Raw genomic sequence first — 5,208 nt, 5'->3', positions numbered from 1 at the left:
TCTCCAAACAAGATATACTACTGAGCAATACGCCCATAAAAAAGATGCTTACCATCATAATTATTAGGGAAATACAAAGCAAAACCACAGTGAAATACCACATCCATTTGGAAGGCAATTATCAAACAACAACACAATGAAAATGTAAAATAACAAGTGTTGGTGAGAATGTGGAGCAATTGGAATCCTCTTGTATTGCCAGTGGTTATGGAAAATAGTTGAGCTGCTGTAGGAAACAGTTTGGTGGTTCCTCAGAAAGTTGAACATAGAATTACCATATGACTCAGCAGTTCTACTCCTAGATATATACTCAAGAGAACTGAAAGCAAGGACTGAGGTTCATGAACCAATGTTCATAGCAGCATTATTTACAATGGCCAAAAGATGGAAATAGCGCAAATGCCCATCAACAGATGAATGGATCAAAAAAATGTAGTATATACATACAGTGTCATATTATTGTTTAGTCAAGAACAGACGAAGCTCAGTACCAGAGACACTCACAGACAGAAGACTCAAGGTAAGCATTAAGATTTCTTATGAGCCATAGAAATGGAGACAATGTACTATTCACACAAGAATGGACAAATAGACCAATAGCTAATGACTTATCATTGGTATAATGGTATCAACAGAGCTCACTCCCTCACCTCACCTCCTTTAGGTTTCTATTCAAATGCTATTTTAGTAGTGAGACTTTTACATAAAATAGCAATGTCTTCTCTCCCTACACCACCACTCTTCTGATTTCCCTTTTCTTGTTCAGTAGAGAGTTATCCATCATAGCTTAGAACCTTTTGACATACTATGTATTTTACTGTGTATTTCTTTATCATCTGTCTCCCCACTATAATATCAACTACACAAAGGAAGGAATTTCTTATTGCTGTTCACTGCTGTGTCTCCAGAGTATAGAACACTACCTGTTATATGATAAGTAGTCAATATATTTTTTAATGTAAATGGATGCAAGAGTTTAGAATGCCCAGAAACAGACTGATATATATAAGGACATCTGCTATATGACCAAGTTGGCAATACAGGTGAGTGGGGAAAGGATTCAATAAAGACATTTTATTTCCTTTACCCAACTTCTCTTGTTCCAAAATTTCCCTAGCATTGAAAGAGCTGAATTCCTACAATTCAGGTTTCTTTTGGTTTCTCACCCTATATATTTTCCCTATAATATCAAAAAGATACAAAGCTGTAGAACAAAGTGGAAGGATTAGAGATCTCCATAGAGATTTAAAAATGGATGCCTTCCTTTCATCATACTTAAAAATCAATTCCAAATGGATTAAGGACTTAGAAGTGAAAGTGAAAACTTTAGAATTAAAAAAAAAAGAATTTATTTTAAAATTCCAGTTAAGGAAAAATTTCCTAAAGATGACAGAAAAAGTATAAGTTATAAAGTATCTGATTGATAATTTCGGCTACATTAAAATTAACAGCATCTATTTGTAATGTATTTTATTTAAAAAAGGAAAAATACAAGTCACAAACTGGCAGAAAATATTTATAAACACATAACCCACAGAGGAATAGAATCTAGAATGTTTAAAGAAAATCTACGATCAATAGAAGTAGATGAATAATGCAATAGGAAAGTGGGCAAAAAATGGGTAACTTTGTTAGAAATCAAAGATATGCAAATTAAAACCACAAGGAAATACCATTTTTTTTTTTTTTACTCTTTGGCCAAATTTTTTGAAAGTTGGAAAATATCAAGTCTTGACAAGGTTGGAGCAGCAGAGCTCTTACCCATTTCTTGTGGGTGGTTAATTGCTACTACTTTGGAAAAAATACCTTCTGACCCAGCAATTTCATTCTTAGGTATATAACCTAGAAAAACCGTTGCACATGTACATCTGGAAACATGTATAAGAATGCTCTATAGAAGTTTTATCCATAACAACAAAATGCTGAAAGCAACTTAAATATGCATTCCTCATAGAGTGGAAAATGAATTTTACTGGAGTTATACAATGGAAAATTATACCACAATGCAAAGGGAAGACCCACATTTCATGTGTCAGCATGGATGGACCTAGAAACATAATGCTGAGTGAAGGAAGCAAATCACAGAAGAGAACACGTGAATCCATTTATCTAATGTTCAAATCCAGGCAAACTTAAGCAGTAATTTCTCTAGAAATGTGGCAAAGTGAGCAAGAAAAGCAAAGAATTGTTAAAATAAGAATGAGTGAATAAACATAACAATATAATTTTTACCCCTGGCTGAGGGAAGCAGTATAGCTATGAAGACAAGGCTTGACCTTCTTTCTGTTGGGGATTAAAAAAAAATTATTAAATTCTCTTCCCTTGGCAACATTTCTCTCCAAAAAATACCAAAACAAAACAAAAACATGTTTTAATTTCTGACATTTTTGAGGTTTTTATGAGATATGTTTCATAATGTGGGTGCTCCAAACTCTTTAAAATTAAACTTTCCAAACATGGTCGGTGATATTCTTCCTTCCCCATAGCAGGACTCAATGAACTCATGGTCTTCGTGTGTTTAGAGTCTAAAATGACTTTGCTTTCCTTCAAAATGGTAATTGTGTAATAGTTGCTTGTAAAGGAAAGTGATGTGATCATGTCTGGCTAGCAGGAAATTAAGCAGATAAGTGATCAGACCATTACACACAAGCTTTCATGGACCAGCAGCTGGATACCTGTCTCTGTGTGTCATGATCCTCCATTTTGCTCCACAGATTCTGGATTTTGTCTTTCTACCATTTTCATCTCATCTTCATATATTGTTTTAATTATTTTTAAATATTTAGGTTATTTTAAAATGTTAAAATAATTATTAAAAACACCTTAACAAGCAAGGAAAGAAATGTGGGACTCGTAAGCTTTTATTGGCCAAAAGGTGCTAAATAACTAGAGCAAAGAATTTTCCAATAACTGCAACAACAACCAAAGCACTTTTTAGAAAATTTATTGGCGATAATAAATCTGTAACTACAGGACAAATTTTTAGCCATTAATTCTTATAGAAGGATGTATTATCTCCCTTTCTGTGTTTGAAAAGGGAAAATTTTCACTCCATAAAAGCATTAGAGTCATCACTGAATCTCCGTAAAACCAAGGGAGCACAATTTTCCTATCTTTAAGTCATATAAAACTTCACTGGATATTTGTTTTGAGATGGACATTATTGTAAACATAAATCACTATTACATTCTATTATGTTACCTCTCAGATACAAAAAAAAAAATCTAGCTCGGCACACACTTATTGTTTATAGGTTTGGGGGATTAAACTGATAAGAACAGATACTACACTTGATCTTAGCCAAAAGGCCGAGAAGCGATAGGTTTGGGGGATTAAAATTACTCTTTCCGGTATACAAAAGAGGATGTTTAAGAAGTCTTTGGGAAGCTGTATAATGGGATGACCTCCAAAAAGCTTGAATGCAGTTTCTCTTTGCTACTGTCTAGCTGTGAGATATTTGATAAGTAATTTTACTTTTCTGGGTCTCAGTTTTTTTATCTAGATTCTCTCTTATGGCTGCTTCCATTCTAATATGCTATGCTAAATTCCGTATTTTGTCCTTACTCTTAACAAAAAGATGTGTTATTTAGGGAGATAACACAAGTATTTGGGGGAGGAATTGTAGGACTGTGAATTGTTAGGGTCTGCCCTGGCAATCCTGACTTTCTAGGATGCCTAACGTCCAGCAACTTATGTAGAGTAGGTAATACGCAGCTATTCTACATGAATAAGTGAACGAACGAATGAATGAGTGAATAGCTTAAGCCCAGGAAATCTATCAAAGCTTGTCATTTAAAAATATGTGATTTTTCCTTCATTAAAATATTGTAGCAAATTCTATGTATGAGTTTTAAATTATCTGATTTTCCTTGGGGAATTTCTTTTTAACTTCTTAACCTAACCAAACCTTCTTAGCCTACTTATAGACTAACGTGAAGAACTGGAGTTTAGAAACTGATTAGAGAGCGCCTATTTACTTTTCACATTAGCATTTTATTGGCCAATTGAGACGCCTTCAACCCACTCACTTAACGATCTTGGGCATGTGAATTCTCCATCTTGGATCTCTAGCTCTTTGAAAAATGGGAATAACAACATTGACCTGTTTTGAGGCGGAAACAGCTAACATCACCAGTGAGCCTGTGGAAGGCTAATCTTTAATATTAATCAGGGAGAGATAATTATTTGGTTGCTTCCTGTGGGGAAAACTTCCGGAAATGAAACAGTAACAATTAAGAAATATGGGTTTTTTTTCCTTCCATGTTGCCAAAGTTTGTTTTGGGTAGTTGTTGTTTGCCGTGGGTTTTTTTTTCTTTCTTTAATTTTTTTTGTTGTTGTGGAAGATTATTATCCTTGTGGGGTATCTTCAGGGTAGTGTACCCTTCAGTGTCAAGATTTTGTTCATGATTCATCAAAGGAAATAACGAGGAGGTGAGAAAATTTAAAGTCCAGAGGCAGGTTCTTTGTGAAAACATATTTAGCACTGAATCTTTTTTTTTCTTTCTCTTTTGTCAGTAGACACAGAATATTTCTGGATAGTTATTGTGAAATATTAGATTAGACACTTTTTAAAGGCATCATGACAAAGCTAGGAAAGTGTTATATCAAAAAAGATCTAATTATTATAAATATCATATCAGTTATTATCAATAAATATGAGCCATAAATGATAAATAAATAAACATGAGCCATAAAACCAACACATTTCCCCTTCCCTACAGGTTTTACTGACCATGGTAATTAATCTTAACATCTGTTAAGGTCACTTGCCTTGTGAAATAATAAATTATCAAATAGCAGGGCCATAAAAGAGTGATGATTGCCTGTACGCAGTGCACCATATGGCCCAATTCAGTACCAATATAGGGAACGCCACGTGCTTGGTAAACAATAGGCATAATATGACCTGTGTTAACAAGAGTGGGTTTCTAACAAGCAGTGGAACTACAAAGTCATATAATGATAAATTTTGCCCTCACAAAGATGAAGCTAATATCATTAGCCATTTATTGCAAAGGAACTTAAATCTTTTCAAATTAAACTCATGATGGATTTTAATCACTTGGTTAATGTTGGTAAATGATTATGCCTCCAACCATTACGATAATGATCATTATTAGCAAGAGTCTGTTTTTACAATGTTTCTAATGTTTAAAATTAATCTAGAAGTCAAGAGCCATTAAATCATTTCACCTGCAGCTGAATTGA

At 33.9% G+C, this 5,208-nt stretch overlaps 1 pseudogene; it reads right to left on the bottom strand.

Annotated features, from left to right (window-relative positions):
• Nucleotides 1-3,148: 3,148 nt before the first annotated feature.
• On the bottom strand, nt 3,149-3,320 carry LOC118545568 (U2 spliceosomal RNA; annotated as a pseudogene).
• Nucleotides 3,321-5,208: the final 1,888 nt, after the last annotated feature.

The sequence above is a fragment of the Halichoerus grypus genome, chromosome 4 (genome assembly GCF_964656455.1).
Source record: "Halichoerus grypus chromosome 4, mHalGry1.hap1.1, whole genome shotgun sequence".
Taxonomy (NCBI): domain Eukaryota; kingdom Metazoa; phylum Chordata; class Mammalia; order Carnivora; family Phocidae; genus Halichoerus; species Halichoerus grypus.
This window is presented reverse-complemented; position numbering and strand designations above follow the sequence as displayed.